At 42.0% G+C, this 18,910-nt stretch overlaps 22 non-coding genes and 1 pseudogene across 22 annotated transcripts; all 23 read left to right on the top strand.

Annotated features, from left to right (window-relative positions):
• The first annotated feature begins 170 nt into the window (after nt 1–170).
• Nucleotides 171–334, top strand: LOC124321996. Its single transcript, XR_006914355.1, has one exon. It is a non-coding gene; the product is annotated as a U1 spliceosomal RNA (small nuclear RNA).
• Nucleotides 335–526: 192 nt separating this feature from the next.
• Trnah-gug lies at nt 527–616 on the top strand. The gene is given in 2 exon segments: nt 527–563; nt 582–616. It is a non-coding gene; the product is annotated as a tRNA-His (tRNA).
• Nucleotides 617–1,020: 404 nt separating this feature from the next.
• LOC124322630 lies at nt 1,021–1,162 on the top strand. The gene has a single exon (XR_006914902.1). It is a non-coding gene; the product is annotated as a U4 spliceosomal RNA (small nuclear RNA).
• Nucleotides 1,163–1,736: 574 nt separating this feature from the next.
• LOC124322826 lies at nt 1,737–1,859 on the top strand. Its single transcript, XR_006915084.1, has one exon. It is a non-coding gene; the product is annotated as a U5 spliceosomal RNA (small nuclear RNA).
• A 203-nt stretch (nt 1,860–2,062) lies between these two features.
• Nucleotides 2,063–2,181, top strand: LOC124321642. Its single transcript, XR_006914278.1, has one exon. It is a non-coding gene; the product is annotated as a 5S ribosomal RNA (ribosomal RNA).
• A 1,722-nt stretch (nt 2,182–3,903) lies between these two features.
• On the top strand, nt 3,904–4,022 carry LOC124321630. The gene has a single exon (XR_006914277.1). It is a non-coding gene; the product is annotated as a 5S ribosomal RNA (ribosomal RNA).
• Nucleotides 4,023–4,776: 754 nt separating this feature from the next.
• On the top strand, nt 4,777–4,998 carry LOC124322424. Its single transcript, XR_006914710.1, has one exon. It is a non-coding gene; the product is annotated as a small nucleolar RNA U3 (small nucleolar RNA).
• Nucleotides 4,999–5,508: 510 nt separating this feature from the next.
• On the top strand, nt 5,509–5,699 carry LOC124322185. The gene has a single exon (XR_006914533.1). It is a non-coding gene; the product is annotated as a U2 spliceosomal RNA (small nuclear RNA).
• Nucleotides 5,700–6,208: 509 nt separating this feature from the next.
• LOC124321995 lies at nt 6,209–6,372 on the top strand. The gene has a single exon (XR_006914354.1). It is a non-coding gene; the product is annotated as a U1 spliceosomal RNA (small nuclear RNA).
• Nucleotides 6,373–6,564: 192 nt separating this feature from the next.
• On the top strand, nt 6,565–6,654 carry Trnah-gug. The gene is given in 2 exon segments: nt 6,565–6,601; nt 6,620–6,654. It is a non-coding gene; the product is annotated as a tRNA-His (tRNA).
• Nucleotides 6,655–7,058: 404 nt separating this feature from the next.
• On the top strand, nt 7,059–7,200 carry LOC124322629. The gene has a single exon (XR_006914901.1). It is a non-coding gene; the product is annotated as a U4 spliceosomal RNA (small nuclear RNA).
• Nucleotides 7,201–7,774: 574 nt separating this feature from the next.
• LOC124322825 lies at nt 7,775–7,897 on the top strand. The gene has a single exon (XR_006915083.1). It is a non-coding gene; the product is annotated as a U5 spliceosomal RNA (small nuclear RNA).
• Nucleotides 7,898–8,100: 203 nt separating this feature from the next.
• LOC124321619 lies at nt 8,101–8,219 on the top strand. Its single transcript, XR_006914276.1, has one exon. It is a non-coding gene; the product is annotated as a 5S ribosomal RNA (ribosomal RNA).
• A 748-nt stretch (nt 8,220–8,967) lies between these two features.
• On the top strand, nt 8,968–9,086 carry LOC124321607. Its single transcript, XR_006914275.1, has one exon. It is a non-coding gene; the product is annotated as a 5S ribosomal RNA (ribosomal RNA).
• Nucleotides 9,087–9,840: 754 nt separating this feature from the next.
• LOC124322423 lies at nt 9,841–10,062 on the top strand. The gene has a single exon (XR_006914709.1). It is a non-coding gene; the product is annotated as a small nucleolar RNA U3 (small nucleolar RNA).
• A 510-nt stretch (nt 10,063–10,572) lies between these two features.
• Nucleotides 10,573–10,694, top strand: LOC124322343 (annotated as a pseudogene).
• Nucleotides 10,695–14,784: 4,090 nt separating this feature from the next.
• LOC124322296 lies at nt 14,785–14,970 on the top strand. The gene has a single exon (XR_006914637.1). It is a non-coding gene; the product is annotated as a U2 spliceosomal RNA (small nuclear RNA).
• Nucleotides 14,971–15,479: 509 nt separating this feature from the next.
• On the top strand, nt 15,480–15,643 carry LOC124321993. Its single transcript, XR_006914352.1, has one exon. It is a non-coding gene; the product is annotated as a U1 spliceosomal RNA (small nuclear RNA).
• A 192-nt stretch (nt 15,644–15,835) lies between these two features.
• Trnah-gug lies at nt 15,836–15,925 on the top strand. Its single transcript is given in 2 exon segments — nt 15,836–15,872; nt 15,891–15,925. It is a non-coding gene; the product is annotated as a tRNA-His (tRNA).
• A 404-nt stretch (nt 15,926–16,329) lies between these two features.
• On the top strand, nt 16,330–16,471 carry LOC124322627. The gene has a single exon (XR_006914899.1). It is a non-coding gene; the product is annotated as a U4 spliceosomal RNA (small nuclear RNA).
• A 574-nt stretch (nt 16,472–17,045) lies between these two features.
• On the top strand, nt 17,046–17,168 carry LOC124322824. Its single transcript, XR_006915082.1, has one exon. It is a non-coding gene; the product is annotated as a U5 spliceosomal RNA (small nuclear RNA).
• Nucleotides 17,169–17,371: 203 nt separating this feature from the next.
• On the top strand, nt 17,372–17,490 carry LOC124321594. The gene has a single exon (XR_006914273.1). It is a non-coding gene; the product is annotated as a 5S ribosomal RNA (ribosomal RNA).
• A 748-nt stretch (nt 17,491–18,238) lies between these two features.
• LOC124321581 lies at nt 18,239–18,357 on the top strand. The gene has a single exon (XR_006914272.1). It is a non-coding gene; the product is annotated as a 5S ribosomal RNA (ribosomal RNA).
• Nucleotides 18,358–18,910: the final 553 nt, after the last annotated feature.

The raw sequence follows: 18,910 nt of genomic DNA, 5'->3' as shown, positions 1-18,910 counted from the left end.
GAAATAAATACTGAGCTTTATTTACTATATTTTGCTCGAGTTCGTAATTCAAGTCGATGAAAGAAAGTGGGTGGTATTCTCTAAACGTCAGTCAAATACTTGAACACTCTTTGTCAATATTGTTCTGCTGTATACAAAGTATTAAACAAAGTGAAAAAGCATCCACAATCATACTTACCTGGCTCAGAGGCAACCATGATCACCAAGGTGGTTCCTCCAGGGCGAGGCCTTTCCATTGCACTAAGGATGGGCTGACCCTTGCGATTAATCCAAATGTGATTAACTCGGGAGTACAATTTTTGGTAGTGGGGGACTGCGTTCGCGCCGTTCCCTGAACACACTATAAATGTAAGAAAAATTCTTGTCATCTGCCGGAAGTTGAACTAAATCTGGTCCCGTTAGTAAACGGTAGGGTTGACCGCTTGGGAATACGCGAAGCATCAGATTTTCTTTCTGGGAAGAAACAACAAAGTAATGAAATTCATGTTTAGCTACTTTAATATAAATCATCATGGCCAATGGATTGGCCGTGATCGTCTAGTGGTTAGGACCCTACGTTGTGGTACCTACTAGATATGAATCCGTAGTAACCCAGGTTCGAATCCTGGTCACGGCACTGAAAACTGATTTTTCACGTCAACACGCAGATTAACTATAAATTTTGTTTGGTTGGAAAGTAATGCTCGCTCACTTCAATAGTTCATAATGTGAAAAACAATTTGGAATGAAAACCTGAAATTCCCCCTCCCTTTTTTTGTGTGTGCAGGAAGTTGTTGAAATGTATGGAAGAAAAATACACATTTACAGAATTTCAAGTATTTGACCCGATATTAAGACAAAAATTATTTCATGTATGTAATGAACTGTCCCCTGTTGGTATTAGTCCAATGGGAGATGGAAATTAAAATTTGCCTAGGGTAATCTAAATGAATATTTCTGAACGAAATTGTTGGTCCAACACGTCCAAGCAGAACGAATTCAGCAAATGCTTAAGTAGACTTGCTTTTCTGATTATAATTTAGCTTTGCGCAGTGGCAATATCATAACCAATGAGGGTCTCCCGAGGTGTGATTATTGCTAGTTGAAAACTTTAACCAATACCCCGCCACGATGAAGTGAAATAATCTTTGTCGTCGGCAATTTTTGATAGCTCCATCAGGAGCATTTCAGCGTACAAGAAAAAAAAAATTACAGTCAGTTAGAAAAATTGGAGTGTTGCATAGTGTGTTTATAACATTAAACGGTGAAAGTGAAATCGTATAAGTGATTTTTGTTTCCATTTAGTTGGTATTGCACGTCAGACAAGGCTGATTAATTCGTTCGCTGAAGGCCATTAATATCAGTCAGTTGGAACATTGTGAACACGGGGAAAATATTTGAAAAGGTGATTCCAAATGACAAGGTGAAAAGATTCCACCATGTTTAAAGGGGAAGTTCAATAAATTGTTAACCGCTGTAGGGTGAATGTCGGGGTAAACATCTGATCCCACCACCTACGTGTTGGGCTTGTACCATAAAGATCGTTCATTTTTTTCAAAAATAACACTGCGCACAACTGTTTCGTTCAAAAACATGTTAACGAGCTTTATACATGATATTTACTTTAAAATAACTGTACCCATTGATAAAGAATTGCACAAGGATTTTGATATGTAAACGCATGTTTCGAAAAAAAACCTTACAAGCGCACTTCAAAATTTTGAAATGAATATAAATACAAGGCATACCACTGTTATTTACTCTGGTTTCTAATCAATACCCGGATAAATCTTTCGCCTTTTACTAAAGATTTCCGTGGTTAGGAGCATTGATGAGTCTATATGACTTATTTTTTTAACGCCCGGTCTTCTGATTGGGCACTTTGAATAAATGAAAAATTAAAAACGTCTGTATGCGGAAACAAAGATATTCTACTACTACATACTGACAACATTTGTAAAATGACAAACTGATAGTTTTTCGGTGGTTTTGGTAAGATTAGTGTGTATTTCAAAAAGATAAATCTCAAGCACAAGTAATAGATTAGAGGCGAATATGGTCGGGTAATTGCGTCTAGTTTAATGTCAACGGCCATACCACATAGAACTCACCCGGTCTCGTCAGCTCCCGGAAGTTAAGCTATGTCGGGTCCCGTTAGTACTTGGATGGGTGACCGCTTGGGAATACGGGATGCTGTTGGCATGGAATTATTTTATTTTTGTGAATCCAATTGAATTGAAGTGCTTCCCAAGATGGGTGATACTACATGGACTACAATGTATTATTTTGGCATTAGTTGAAAATGGAAGGAACGTATTTTTTACTGGATATTGCCTACTAGACGTCCTCCAACCTCTTTGTTGCTGAAAGATATTTGAAACGCCGTGCGCGAAGCGCACGGCACAGCCGAGAGGCTACTAGACGTCCTCCAACCTCTTTGTTGCTGAAAGATATTTGAAACGCCGTGCGCGAAGCGCACGGCACAGCCGAGAGGCTTGTACGTTGGTGGTTTCTTCGGGCAGCTCTATCTAATCTCTCTGGCTCTGAGATCCTTATGCAACGCAAGCTAAGTAAAGCGCGAAGCGCACGGCACAGCCGAGAGGCTTGTACGTTGGTGGTTTCTTCGGGCAGCTCTATCTAATCTCTCTGACTCTGAGATCCTTATGCAACGCAAGCTAAGTAAGGGAAGCAATCGTTAGCCTTATGACACTTGGATTGTTGGCTCATTGATCGGACATCCCCGGAACGAGAAAATTAAAAATGACAGTTAGCCAAAAATAGTGGCGTTTGGAAATATTATCAAATTTTATATTCGGTTGTCCATTGACAAATGTACTTATATGTCCTCGTTTGTTTGGCTAAGGTTGGTGTGTATTTCGAACAGAAAGTACAGCCGAGAGGCTACTAGACGTCCTCCAACCTCTTTGTTGCTGAAAGATATTTGAAACGCCGTGCGCGAAGCGCACGGCACAGCCGAGAGGCTTGTACGTTGGTGGTTTCTTCGGGCAGCTCTATCTAATCTCTCTGGCTCTGAGATCCTTATGCAACGCAAGCTAAGTAAAGCGCGAAGCGCACGGCACAGCCGAGAGGCTTGTACGTTGGTGGTTTCTTCGGGCAGCTCTATCTAATCTCTCTGACTCTGAGATCCTTATGCAACGCAAGCTAAGTAAGGGAAGCAATCGTTAGCCTTATGACACTTGGATTGTTGGCTCATTGATCGGACATCCCCGGAACGAGAAAATTAAAAATGACAGTTAGCCAAAAATAGTGGCGTTTGGAAATATTATCAAATTTTATATTCGGTTGTCCATTGACAAATGTACTTATATGTCCTCGTTTGTTTGGCTAAGGTTGGTGTGTATTTCGAACAGAAAGTACAGCCGAGAGGCTACTAGACGTCCTCCAACCTCTTTGTTGCTGAAAGATATTTGAAACGCCGTGCGCGAAGCGCACGGCACAGCCGAGAGGCTTGTACGTTGGTGGTTTCTTCGGGCAGCTCTATCTAATCTCTCTGGCTCTGAGATCCTTATGCAACGCAAGCTAAGTAAAGCGCGAAGCGCACGGCACAGCCGAGAGGCTTGTACGTTGGTGGTTTCTTCGGGCAGCTCTATCTAATCTCTCTGACTCTGAGATCCTTATGCAACGCAAGCTAAGTAAGGGAAGCAATCGTTAGCCTTATGACACTTGGATTGTTGGCTCATTGATCGGACATCCCCGGAACGAGAAAATTAAAAATGACAGTTAGCCAAAAATAGTGGCGTTTGGAAATATTATCAAATTTTATATTCGGTTGTCCATTGACAAATGTACTTATATGTCCTCGTTTGTTTGGCTAAGGTTGGTGTGTATTTCGAACAGAAAGTAAGCAAGCATTAGAACTAGATTTAGAGGCGAATATGGTCGGGTAATGGCGACTGAATTGATGTCAACGGCCATACCACATAGAACTCACCCGGTCTCGTCAGCTCCCGGAAGTTAAGCTATGTCGGGTCCCGTTAGTACTTGGATGGGTGACCGCTTGGGAATACGGGATGCTGTTGGCATGGTGTAATTTTATTTTTGCTCCCCAAGTTAGATGAGACATGGAATATAATGTATTCTTTAGGTATTAGTTGAAAAGGGTATTGCTGGGACTTTGATTAATGATACCATATATTGTAGAACGCATGTTTGTTTGATCTCGGTAGTTTTAACGACAAAAAAAAAGATAGAGGTTTGGCTATTTTGTTGAGGCTGTTGCATGACGCCCACTCACTGGCACGATCCCACTACTGCCGAACACGGGAACTTTTGGCTGCTAGGTTTCCCTCCTGACCCACTACGCTCCTCCTTAGCTAACCTGCACCTACTAGATTCCTCTAGCAGATCCATGCTGATGTCAAGCTTAGTGCGGGCACCTGATCAACATGCGGTATCACGAAACAGGGCTCCTAAACTCAAGCCATCCACTCTACCAAGCCTCCCCGAAGCAGGATTATAGGTGCACGCCAAACACCCAGCTGATAAATGGGCTCTCAATCGATAATACATTACTGTAATAAATTGATTTGATGAGCACGCGGATTCTTTATTGTGTCCAAAATTGGTCTCGTCACTTGTTCTATAACTATTAAAGAGCTTCTCGGTGTTTCAATAAATGAACAAAATGCAAGACCTGACAATGTATGTACTGTGTGCGTCAAGTATTGCAAATCTCAATTTAATATTCCGAAATATCGATCTATGCACTGTAATTTACGCCAAAGCTCATTGATCGTACAAACCTTATTTAGAGTTCTGCAAAATAACATTGCATTTAAGATCATACTTCACAGGATCATTTCTGTAGTATATCTTGACTTGTTTCCCACCAGAAACTTGTCTCCTTTCAACCCACGATGACGAGTTAAGACGCTGGTTTCTGAGCGTGAAACAGGCTGTGAGTGTAGCTGTCTCGACAGCATCAAACACAGTCATTGAGGACCGTTTCCGTTAAATCCATGTGAAATAGCGGAAGGAAACTAGCGTGTTCAGAGTGGTTGAGATGATAAAACAAATTTAAATTCTTGAAAATCTAAAGAGATAAATCTTAATAATAATTCCAGGTATTCGTGTCCTTAAATCATCTGCTTGTATGGCAAAATAAATTGTGAAAGTGAGGTTGGTCAATTTGAGGATGTGTCATGACTTTATGATCGTATTGCATTCTTTTAGTTATTGTTATTTAATCATGATTAATTATCGTTCAGAGCTTTTGTCGTCAGGTGGCGTGGCAAAGCCATATTCTGAAAAAAAAGGACCTAGTGTGATAACGAGAGTAAAATTTGCAACGCCTTCAGCGTAAATTGTATCTCCCTTAATACAGTATGAGCATAATAAAACAAATGAAAATGAACTTTATAAGCATCAAGTGGTCGCGTCTGGAAAAATGAACAACTCAATATTTTATAGCATTTCTTGAATGTTTTGAGTGATATGAGTATTCTTCGTACACCACCGGAAATGTGTTGAACCTCAGTGGTTATTTTGGGCAGTAATCCTTGTAACATTATCGCTTCTCGGCCTTTTGGCTAAGATCAAAGTGTAGTATCTGTTCTTATCAGCTTAATATCTGATACGGGTTCAAATGGACCCCAGAATATTAAACTGATTTTTGGCATACGGTGGGAATACAGTGCTTGCACTGCTCCCGCCACGGGTTGACCCGGTATTGCAGTACCTCCGGGATCGGCTCACCCTCTATGAGGGAGAACATATTGAATAAAACAGAAATTGTCTTAGCACCGTATAATAAAAGACCATGTATAATTGCAAAACTGTCATGTAGACATGTTTGTAATTTTTTCTAATTGTATTTTTTTCGTAATATCAAGAAAAGCATAAAAAAATACGTACTTGATTGTGTTAACTAATTAGTACTGTTCATCTTTCGATGTGATGTTTTTTTTTAAAATATGAAGATGCGTGTATTTTCATATGAAAAGTCGATTTTCTTATTTTCTTATTTGCCAATTGGACGACCAAATGAAAAAAAACAAGCAATTTGTTTCTTGAAAAGTATTTGCAAAGATCAAGACCATGAAATAAATACTGAGCTTTATTTACTATATTTTGCTCGAGTTCGTAATTCAAGTCGATGAAAGAAAGTGGGTGGTATTCTCTAAACGTCAGTCAAATACTTGAACACTCTTTGTCAATATTGTTCTGCTGTATACAAAGTATTAAACAAAGTGAAAAAGCATCCACAATCATACTTACCTGGCTCAGAGGCAACCATGATCACCAAGGTGGTTCCTCCAGGGCGAGGCCTTTCCATTGCACTAAGGATGGGCTGACCCTTGCGATTAATCCAAATGTGATTAACTCGGGAGTACAATTTTTGGTAGTGGGGGACTGCGTTCGCGCCGTTCCCTGAACACACTATAAATGTAAGAAAAATTCTTGTCATCTGCCGGAAGTTGAACTAAATCTGGTCCCGTTAGTAAACGGTAGGGTTGACCGCTTGGGAATACGCGAAGCATCAGATTTTCTTTCTGGGAAGAAACAACAAAGTAATGAAATTCATGTTTAGCTACTTTAATATAAATCATCATGGCCAATGGATTGGCCGTGATCGTCTAGTGGTTAGGACCCTACGTTGTGGTACCTACTAGATATGAATCCGTAGTAACCCAGGTTCGAATCCTGGTCACGGCACTGAAAACTGATTTTTCACGTCAACACGCAGATTAACTATAAATTTTGTTTGGTTGGAAAGTAATGCTCGCTCACTTCAATAGTTCATAATGTGAAAAACAATTTGGAATGAAAACCTGAAATTCCCCCTCCCTTTTTTTGTGTGTGCAGGAAGTTGTTGAAATGTATGGAAGAAAAATACACATTTACAGAATTTCAAGTATTTGACCCGATATTAAGACAAAAATTATTTCATGTATGTAATGAACTGTCCCCTGTTGGTATTAGTCCAATGGGAGATGAAAATTAAAATTTGCCTAGGGTAATCTAAATGAATATTTCTGAACGAAATTGTTGGTCCAACACGTCCAAGCAGAACGAATTCAGCAAATGCTTAAGTAGACTTGCTTTTCTGATTATAATTTAGCTTTGCGCAGTGGCAATATCATAACCAATGAGGGTCTCCCGAGGTGTGATTATTGCTAGTTGAAAACTTTAACCAATACCCCGCCACGATGAAGTGAAATAATCTTTGTCGTCGGCAATTTTTGATAGCTCCATCAGGAGCATTTCAGCGTACAAGAAAAAAAAAATTACAGTCAGTTAGAAAAATTGGAGTGTTGCATAGTGTGTTTATAACATTAAACGGTGAAAGTGAAATCGTATAAGTGATTTTTGTTTCCATTTAGTTGGTATTGCACGTCAGACAAGGCTGATTAATTCGTTCGCTGAAGGCCATTAATATCAGTCAGTTGGAACATTGTGAACACGGGGAAAATATTTGAAAAGGTGATTCCAAATGACAAGGTGAAAAGATTCCACCATGTTTAAAGGGGAAGTTCAATAAATTGTTAACCGCTGTAGGGTGAATGTCGGGGTAAACATCTGATCCCACCACCTACGTGTTGGGCTTGTACCATAAAGATCGTTCATTTTTTTCAAAAATAACACTGCGCACAACTGTTTCGTTCAAAAACATGTTAACGAGCTTTATACATGATATTTACTTTAAAATAACTGTACCCATTGATAAAGAATTGCACAAGGATTTTGATATGTAAACGCATGTTTCGAAAAAAAACCTTACAAGCGCACTTCAAAATTTTGAAATGAATATAAATACAAGGCATACCACTGTTATTTACTCTGGTTTCTAATCAATACCCGGATAAATCTTTCGCCTTTTACTAAAGATTTCCGTGGTTAGGAGCATTGATGAGTCTATATGACTTATTTTTTTAACGCCCGGTCTTCTGATTGGGCACTTTGAATAAATGAAAAATTAAAAACGTCTGTATGCGGAAACAAAGATATTCTACTACTACATACTGACAACATTTGTAAAATGACAAACTGATAGTTTTTCGGTGGTTTTGGTAAGATTAGTGTGTATTTCAAAAAGATAAATCTCAAGCACAAGTAATAGATTAGAGGCGAATATGGTCGGGTAATTGCGTCTAGTTTAATGTCAACGGCCATACCACATAGAACTCACCCGGTCTCGTCAGCTCCCGGAAGTTAAGCTATGTCGGGTCCCGTTAGTACTTGGATGGGTGACCGCTTGGGAATACGGGATGCTGTTGGCATGGAATTATTTTATTTTTGTGAATCCAATTGAATTGAAGTGCTTCCCAAGATGGGTGATACTACATGGACTACAATGTATTATTTTGGCATTAGTTGAAAATGGAAGGAACGTATTTTTTACTGGATATTGCCTACTAGACGTCCTCCAACCTCTTTGTTGCTGAAAGATATTTGAAACGCCGTGCGCGAAGCGCACGGCACAGCCGAGAGGCTACTAGACGTCCTCCAACCTCTTTGTTGCTGAAAGATATTTGAAACGCCGTGCGCGAAGCGCACGGCACAGCCGAGAGGCTTGTACGTTGGTGGTTTCTTCGGGCAGCTCTATCTAATCTCTCTGGCTCTGAGATCCTTATGCAACGCAAGCTAAGTAAAGCGCGAAGCGCACGGCACAGCCGAGAGGCTTGTACGTTGGTGGTTTCTTCGGGCAGCTCTATCTAATCTCTCTGACTCTGAGATCCTTATGCAACGCAAGCTAAGTAAGGGAAGCAATCGTTAGCCTTATGACACTTGGATTGTTGGCTCATTGATCGGACATCCCCGGAACGAGAAAATTAAAAATGACAGTTAGCCAAAAATAGTGGCGTTTGGAAATATTATCAAATTTTATATTCGGTTGTCCATTGACAAATGTACTTATATGTCCTCGTTTGTTTGGCTAAGGTTGGTGTGTATTTCGAACAGAAAGTAAGCAAGCATTAGAACTAGATTTAGAGGCGAATATGGTCGGGTAATGGCGACTGAATTGATGTCAACGGCCATACCACATAGAACTCACCCGGTCTCGTCAGCTCCCGGAAGTTAAGCTATGTCGGGTCCCGTTAGTACTTGGATGGGTGACCGCTTGGGAATACGGGATGCTGTTGGCATGGTGTAATTTTATTTTTGCTCCCCAAGTTAGATGAGACATGGAATATAATGTATTCTTTAGGTATTAGTTGAAAAGGGTATTGCTGGGACTTTGATTAATGATACCATATATTGTAGAACGCATGTTTGTTTGATCTCGGTAGTTTTAACGACAAAAAAAAAGATAGAGGTTTGGCTATTTTGTTGAGGCTGTTGCATGACGCCCACTCACTGGCACGATCCCACTACTGCCGAACACGGGAACTTTTGGCTGCTAGGTTTCCCTCCTGACCCACTACGCTCCTCCTTAGCTAACCTGCACCTACTAGATTCCTCTAGCAGATCCATGCTGATGTCAAGCTTAGTGCGGGCACCTGATCAACATGCGGTATCACGAAACAGGGCTCCTAAACTCAAGCCATCCACTCTACCAAGCCTCCCCGAAGCAGGATTATAGGTGCACGCCAAACACCCAGCTGATAAATGGGCTCTCAATCGATAATACATTACTGTAATAAATTGATTTGATGAGCACGCGGATTCTTTATTGTGTCCAAAATTGGTCTCGTCACTTGTTCTATAACTATTAAAGAGCTTCTCGGTGTTTCAATAAATGAACAAAATGCAAGACCTGACAATGTATGTACTGTGTGCGTCAAGTATTGCAAATCTCAATTTAATATTCCGAAATATCGATCTATGCACTGTAATTTACGCCAAAGCTCATTGATCGTACAAACCTTATTTAGAGTTCTGCAAAATAACATTGCATTTAAGATCATACTTCACAGGATCATTTCTGTAGTATATCTTGACTTGTTTCCCACCAGAAACTTGTCTCCTTTCAACCCACGATGACGAGTTAAGACGCTGGTTTCTGAGCGTGAAACAGGCTGTGAGTGTAGCTGTCTCGACAGCATCAAACACAGTCATTGAGGACCGTTTCCGTTAAATCCATGTGAAATAGCGGAAGGAAACTAGCGTGTTCAGAGTGGTTGAGATGATAAAACAAATTTAAATTCTTGAAAATCTAAAGAGATAAATCTTAATAATAATTCCAGGTATTCGTGTCCTTAAATCATCTGCTTGTATGGCAAAATAAATTGTGAAAGTGAGGTTGGTCAATTTGAGGATGTGTCATGACTTTATGATCGTATTGCATTCTTTTAGTTATTGTTATTTAATCATGATTAATTATCGTTCAGAGCTTTTGTCGTCAGGTGGCGTGGCAAAGCCATATTCTGAAAAAAAAGGACCTAGTGTGATAACGAGAGTAAAATTTGCAACGCCTTCAGCGTAAATTGTATCTCCCTTAATACAGTATGAGCATAATAAAACAAATGAAAATGAACTTTATAAGCATCAAGTGGTCGCGTCTGGAAAAATGAACAACTCAATATTTTATAGCATTTCTTGAATGTTTTGAGTGATATGAGTATTCTTCGTACACCACCGGAAATGTGTTGAACCTCAGTGGTTATTTTGGGCAGTAATCCTTGTAACATTATCGCTTCTCGGCCTTTTGGCTAAGATCAAAGTGTAGTATCTTATCTTATCAGCTTAATATCTGATACGGGCTTTCCTTTGGCCTCCAACTTCTTCTAACATTTCCTCTGCTCTCAATTCTTGACAGTTGGATAATCGCTTAGCCCGGCAACTGGCGAGAGGGTGTTTTTGCTGTAAACTACGCGGCGTTTCTACTGACGTCGGTCTTCCGGTATCCAATCCGGCCAGCAATTCCCTTCTCGTGTTTCATATTCCCACACACGCGCGTCCCGGTTAGGCCCACACATTAACCATAGCTCCTCGTTGGCTGGGAGTCAAATCCCATGGAGATTCCTCTGAGGGCAGTTGTGGACTTCTTCGAGTTCAAAGCTTGTGATGGAACTATTTACTTACCTTGGCCTGTGCCCGATACGATTAAGTGCTCTCTCTGCAAAATCGGAAAATACTCATCAAGATCACGAGTCCAAGATTCGGTCAGGCACATGTTCGCTAAACATGACGCGAGAGTTGCTCCCATGTACACATGCAACTCGTGCGATCACGAGACCAGTGATGTTGTCATTGCTAGAAGGCATGAGAAAGGTTGTGGTGCACTTGATGAGAGCATCACTGTGGAAGGAACCACAATTATGGGTAATGAAGTCACGCTCATGTATCCAGGTGGCCCATGCCGATGCCCCTTATGCAAGTGGCGCACAACGGGCGAGGGAACAGTCGCTTTCCAGTCCATTGAACATCATCTGTTTAGAGTACATGGTCTCACTACAGTCCGCAGATGGCAATGTAGGAAATGCGAGGCAAATGGAGATGGATACTTCATTAAAACGCATTACAAAACACATCTAACAGAGACGCCAAAACCGTATTCTCCAACTGTTCCCCTCCTCCCCCTCCCTCCTAACATTTCTAATAGAGAGTTTTTCAGAATTATCAATCTTGAACTGTCAACCACCTCTTGTCACACCCCAACTGTTGCTTCGAGACGCAATACTCCGAACAACACAGAAGGAGAGGGGACCTCACCCGTCCCCTCCTCTTCCTCTCCAGCTTCTCCAGTTTCATCTTCTTCTTCTTCTTCTGCATCAAACACCTCCAAAGACTTGTCCACTCAACGCTCGAGTCCTTCTACTCCAAACATAATCTCAGAAAACAGTGAATCCCTTGACTCATCAATTTCCTCTTTCAATTCTCCGTCTTCATCAAAATCTTCCAACAACAATGATTCATCTTACGAATCTCCAGCCTCATCTCCCAGCCAGCTTGGTAGATTGGTAGCTCCCGGAGACGCGGTGTGTCCACGAGAGGCGTTTAGGAATGTTTGGGGCGCTAGGATAGAGGCTTGCAACACGGTACAGTGCCTCGACTCCACCCTCACTAAGTGCAGTGCTGAGTGGCTAAAACTTTCTGCCACACCGGAAGACTCGTCCTCTTCTCAGAAACGACCGCCCCCTCCAAAGAAGCCACCAGACGCCCACCGAAAGCGAGGCCAAAACCGTCAGCAACAAAGAATCAGAAGATCCAAACAAACCCAAAACGATCAAAAGAGCAAAATTCAACGTCTATTTTCTTTGTATCCCCGCAGGGCTGTCAGGAAAATTCTCGAAGAAGAATCAACTGGATATTCTGGAACAAAAGAAACAGCGACTGCATTTTTGAAAAAAACCTACTGTCAGCCAGCTCCTTCTCAGGAGCAAGTGGAGTCAGCCCGTGCTCAATTCGACCACTGCGATTGGAAGCAGACGACCGATGACGACATCAGGCTACTCTCAGCTCCCCCCAGTCTTAGCGAAATCAAGCTTAAACTCGGTAAAGCTGCTAACACTGCTCCAGGAAGGGATGGCCTTGAATATCGCCACCTCCGGTCTCTTGACGGTAATGGCGAGCTCCTAGCAACCATTTACCGGGCGGTGTGGTCTCTGGGTATCCCAGCCTGCTGGAAAACATCTCGAACCGTCCCTATCTTCAAGAAAGGAGATCCCTCTGATTATGGGAACTTCAGGCCAATATCCTTACTACCAACCATGTACAAGATATTTTCGGGTATAATATCGTCCAGGATAATGGCCACCGCCACGAGACTAGGATGGATTTCTCCAGAACAAAAGGGATTCCTTCCAGGAGTCAGGGGTATCCAAGAGCACACCCACATACTCCACACTGTGATTGAGCAGGCGAAACAGTCGAAAAGGAAGCTGGTGATTGCTTGGCTCGATCTCTCCAACGCATTCGGATCAATACCTCATCCGATACTGAACAGCCTGTTCGAAAGCCTCCCGATACCAGACGAACTTCGCCGCATTCTGACCGATATCTACTCAAACAACATCATGGACTTTGCCGTCGGACAAGACTCAGTTCAAATCCATCCAACAGCCGGAGTCCGACAAGGAGATCCATTAAGCAGCGTCGTCTTCAATCTGGCGGCAGAACCGATCATCAGGACAGTAAAATCAAACAACAACGGGTTCGCAGTCTACCAGTCAAGAGTGTCCACTTCGTCCTATGCAGACGACATTGCCATCGCAGGATCTTCAGTCAGCGAAATCCAGGGAACTCTCAATGCCACCGAGAACACGGCAACCTCACTCGGCTTGAGATTTAATCCTAACAAATGCACGTCACTCACACTCATTAATGGCAAATCTTCTGTAGATAACCCACTGAAACTCGGAGACTCCCAAATAAGGGCCCTAGCCGAGGACGAACAGGAAAACTATCTAGGGACTCCACTAGGCTCACGACTAACCTTCCGACCCACCACGTCACTTCTCGGAAATTTGATAAAGATTGGCGACTCCGGTTTGGCTCCCTGGCAAAAGCTGGAAGTGTACAGAAGTGTACTACTCCCATCACTTTCCCACCACCTTGCATCGGGAAGAGTCGAGAAAAGATCCCTCTACGACCTGGACGTCGCCTGCAGAGATTTCCTTCGCAAGGTAGCCTGTGTCCCTATGTCCGCTAACACTGCTTTTTTCTACTCAGATCGCCGCGTGGGAGGACTTGGAGTTCTCCCCCTCACAGACGAGGCTGACATTTGGACCCTGGCAAGAGCACTGCAACTCCTAGATAGCAAAGACAAGAACGTCAGTGAAGTGGCAATGGCACAACTAGAAGAAACCATCAAATTGGGATACGGCAGGAACGAGGTCCCCTTTCCACTTCCTATTAACGAGTACTTGGCAGGTTCCATGGAAAAGGGACTTGGAGCAATCCGACATGGAGGAGCATCGATGAACCTTTGGACCCGCGCAAGGAAGGCCTCGGGCTGTTTGAAGAGGATAAGGATTGATGTATCCGGCGAAGAGTACAGCAAAGTTATCGCCGATGACATCTCCACAATCTCCATCAAGGCAGTCAGAGGACTCCGAACCGCGATGAGGCAAAGGTGGACCAGCAGACTCCTGTCAGCTCAACAAGGAAAGACGGCAACCGGATTAGCTCTTGACATGGCCAAGGAGAACACAGGTCTCTTATCATGCCGAACGCCACTGTCCTTCCAGGAATGGCACTTTCTCCACAAGGCGAGACTAGGGATACTGCCAGTCCGAGGTGGCCCAGGATCAAAGTCGACAGTCAAAACCTGTCGACTAGGTTGTACGAAGCTGGAAACCACAGACCATGTTGTTTGTGGGTGCCAGGTAAACTCCGCTCTTTCTATTAATCGTCATAATTCTATCTTAGGACTGATGGCGGAGGAAACGGAGAAACTTGGCCACACCGTCTCCGTCAACCTCGCCGTGGACAACTCCGGACTCAGACCAGACCTGGTGGTCACTTCCACCAACCCTCCCATCATCATCGACGTCACGGTTCCACTCAGCAGCGCGGATGGACTCGAGAAGGCACAGGCAAGGAAAATTGAAAAGTACAAACACCTTGGTGTGGTACTCCCTCTCGTGGTTGGTTCACTAGGGTCCTGGCTCCCAAGCAACGATGAGATATGTCTTGCCCTGGGATTCTCGGGTAGAAAATGGCAGAGCCTCAAGAAGAAGATGAAACTACTGGCCATCCAAGGAACAACCCAAATCATAGCCAAACACCTGGCATACCAGACCGAAGCAAGCGATCCCGAACCCGAAGAAGAAGAAGCAGAAGAGGGCGCAAGTCCTCCCTCTTCCTCAAACTAAGGGTTTTTTAACGTAGCGTTGACACGTCGTCTCGCGAACTTTTTCCCTTCAAACTCAATTAAAATAAATCATTGTATATATGTTTATTCCCAGTCCTTTGGAAAATACAATGCATAAAATCTGTTCTTATCAGCTTAATATCTGATACGGGTTCAAATGGACCCCAGAATATTAAACTGATTTTTGGCATACGGTGGGAATACAGTGCTTGCACTGCTCCCGCCACGGGTTGACCCGGTATTGCAGTACCTCCGGGATCGGCTCACCCTCTATGAGGGAGAACATATTGAATAAAACAGAAATTGTCTTAGCACCGTATAATAAAAGACCATGTATAATTGCAAAACTGTCATGTAGACATGTTTGTAATTTTTTCTAATTGTATTTTTTTCGTAATATCAAGAAAAGCATAAAAAAATACGTACTTGATTGTGTTAACTAATTAGTACTGTTCATCTTTCGATGTGATGTTTTTTTTTAAAATATGAAGATGCGTGTATTTTCATATGAAAAGTCGATTTTCTTATTTTCTTATTTGCCAATTGGACGACCAAATGAAAAAAAACAAGCAATTTGTTTCTTGAAAAGTATTTGCAAAGATCAAGACCATGAAATAAATACTGAGCTTTATTTACTATATTTTGCTCGAGTTCGTAATTCAAGTCGATGAAAGAAAGTGGGTGGTATTCTCTAAACGTCAGTCAAATACTTGAACACTCTTTGTCAATATTGTTCTGCTGTATACAAAGTATTAAACAAAGTGAAAAAGCATCCACAATCATACTTACCTGGCTCAGAGGCAACCATGATCACCAAGGTGGTTCCTCCAGGGCGAGGCCTTTCCATTGCACTAAGGATGGGCTGACCCTTGCGATTAATCCAAATGTGATTAACTCGGGAGTACAATTTTTGGTAGTGGGGGACTGCGTTCGCGCCGTTCCCTGAACACACTATAAATGTAAGAAAAATTCTTGTCATCTGCCGGAAGTTGAACTAAATCTGGTCCCGTTAGTAAACGGTAGGGTTGACCGCTTGGGAATACGCGAAGCATCAGATTTTCTTTCTGGGAAGAAACAACAAAGTAATGAAATTCATGTTTAGCTACTTTAATATAAATCATCATGGCCAATGGATTGGCCGTGATCGTCTAGTGGTTAGGACCCTACGTTGTGGTACCTACTAGATATGAATCCGTAGTAACCCAGGTTCGAATCCTGGTCACGGCACTGAAAACTGATTTTTCACGTCAACACGCAGATTAACTATAAATTTTGTTTGGTTGGAAAGTAATGCTCGCTCACTTCAATAGTTCATAATGTGAAAAACAATTTGGAATGAAAACCTGAAATTCCCCCTCCCTTTTTTTGTGTGTGCAGGAAGTTGTTGAAATGTATGGAAGAAAAATACACATTTACAGAATTTCAAGTATTTGACCCGATATTAAGACAAAAATTATTTCATGTATGTAATGAACTGTCCCCTGTTGGTATTAGTCCAATGGGAGATGGAAATTAAAATTTGCCTAGGGTAATCTAAATGAATATTTCTGAACGAAATTGTTGGTCCAACACGTCCAAGCAGAACGAATTCAGCAAATGCTTAAGTAGACTTGCTTTTCTGATTATAATTTAGCTTTGCGCAGTGGCAATATCATAACCAATGAGGGTCTCCCGAGGTGTGATTATTGCTAGTTGAAAACTTTAACCAATACCCCGCCACGATGAAGTGAAATAATCTTTGTCGTCGGCAATTTTTGATAGCTCCATCAGGAGCATTTCAGCGTACAAGAAAAAAAAAATTACAGTCAGTTAGAAAAATTGGAGTGTTGCATAGTGTGTTTATAACATTAAACGGTGAAAGTGAAATCGTATAAGTGATTTTTGTTTCCATTTAGTTGGTATTGCACGTCAGACAAGGCTGATTAATTCGTTCGCTGAAGGCCATTAATATCAGTCAGTTGGAACATTGTGAACACGGGGAAAATATTTGAAAAGGTGATTCCAAATGACAAGGTGAAAAGATTCCACCATGTTTAAAGGGGAAGTTCAATAAATTGTTAACCGCTGTAGGGTGAATGTCGGGGTAAACATCTGATCCCACCACCTACGTGTTGGGCTTGTACCATAAAGATCGTTCATTTTTTTCAAAAATAACACTGCGCACAACTGTTTCGTTCAAAAACATGTTAACGAGCTTTATACATGATATTTACTTTAAAATAACTGTACCCATTGATAAAGAATTGCACAAGGATTTTGATATGTAAACGCATGTTTCGAAAAAAAACCTTACAAGCGCACTTCAAAATTTTGAAATGAATATAAATACAAGGCATACCACTGTTATTTACTCTGGTTTCTAATCAATACCCGGATAAATCTTTCGCCTTTTACTAAAGATTTCCGTGGTTAGGAGCATTGATGAGTCTATATGACTTATTTTTTTAACGCCCGGTCTTCTGATTGGGCACTTTGAATAAATGAAAAATTAAAAACGTCTGTATGCGGAAACAAAGATATTCTACTACTACATACTGACAACATTTGTAAAATGACAAACTGATAGTTTTTCGGTGGTTTTGGTAAGATTAGTGTGTATTTCAAAAAGATAAATCTCAAGCACAAGTAATAGATTAGAGGCGAATATGGTCGGGTAATTGCGTCTAGTTTAATGTCAACGGCCATACCACATAGAACTCACCCGGTCTCGTCAGCTCCCGGAAGTTAAGCTATGTCGGGTCCCGTTAGTACTTGGATGGGTGACCGCTTGGGAATACGGGATGCTGTTGGCATGGAATTATTTTATTTTTGTGAATCCAATTGAATTGAAGTGCTTCCCAAGATGGGTGATACTACATGGACTACAATGTATTATTTTGGCATTAGTTGAAAATGGAAGGAACGTATTTTTTACTGGATATTGCCTACTAGACGTCCTCCAACCTCTTTGTTGCTGAAAGATATTTGAAACGCCGTGCGCGAAGCGCACGGCACAGCCGAGAGGCTACTAGACGTCCTCCAACCTCTTTGTTGCTGAAAGATATTTGAAACGCCGTGCGCGAAGCGCACGGCACAGCCGAGAGGCTTGTACGTTGGTGGTTTCTTCGGGCAGCTCTATCTAATCTCTCTGGCTCTGAGATCCTTATGCAACGCAAGCTAAGTAAAGCGCGAAGCGCACGGCACAGCCGAGAGGCTTGTACGTTGGTGGTTTCTTCGGGCAGCTCTATCTAATCTCTCTGACTCTGAGATCCTTATGCAACGCAAGCTAAGTAAGGGAAGCAATCGTTAGCCTTATGACACTTGGATTGTTGGCTCATTGATCGGACATCCCCGGAACGAGAAAATTAAAAATGACAGTTAGCCAAAAATAGTGGCGTTTGGAAATATTATCAAATTTTATATTCGGTTGTCCATTGACAAATGTACTTATATGTCCTCGTTTGTTTGGCTAAGGTTGGTGTGTATTTCGAACAGAAAGTAAGCAAGCATTAGAACTAGATTTAGAGGCGAATATGGTCGGGTAATGGCGACTGAATTGATGTCAACGGCCATACCACATAGAACTCACCCGGTCTCGTCAGCTCCCGGAAGTTAAGCTATGTCGGGTCCCGTTAGTACTTGGATGGGTGACCGCTTGGGAATACGGGATGCTGTTGGCATGGTGTAATTTTATTTTTGCTCCCCAAGTTAGATGAGACATGGAATATAATGTATTCTTTAGGTATTAGTTGAAAAGGGTATTGCTGGGACTTTGATTAATGATACCATATATTGTAGAACGCATGTTTGTTTGATCTCGGTAGTTTTAACGACAAAAAAAAAGATAGAGGTTTGGCTATTTTGTTGAGGCTGTTGCATGACGCCCACTCACTGGCACGATCCCACTACTGCCGAACACGGGAACTTTTGGCTGCTAGGTTTCCCTCCTGACCCACTACGCTCCTCCTTAGCTAACCTGCACCTACTAGATTCCTCTAGCAGATCCATGCTGATGTCAAGCTTAGTGCGGGCACCTGATCAACATGCGGTATCACGAAACAGGGCTCCTAAACTCAAGCCATCCACTCTACCAAGCCTCCCCGAAGCAGGATTATAGGTGCACGCCAAACACCCAGCTGATAAATGGGCTCTCAATCGATAATACATTACTGTAATAAATTGATTTGATGAGCACGCGGATTCTTTATTGTGTCCAAAATTGGTCTCGTCACT

The sequence above is a fragment of the Daphnia pulicaria genome, chromosome 1, assembly GCF_021234035.1.
Source record: "Daphnia pulicaria isolate SC F1-1A chromosome 1, SC_F0-13Bv2, whole genome shotgun sequence".
In the NCBI taxonomy this organism is placed as follows: domain Eukaryota; kingdom Metazoa; phylum Arthropoda; class Branchiopoda; order Diplostraca; family Daphniidae; genus Daphnia; species Daphnia pulicaria.
This window is presented reverse-complemented; position numbering and strand designations above follow the sequence as displayed.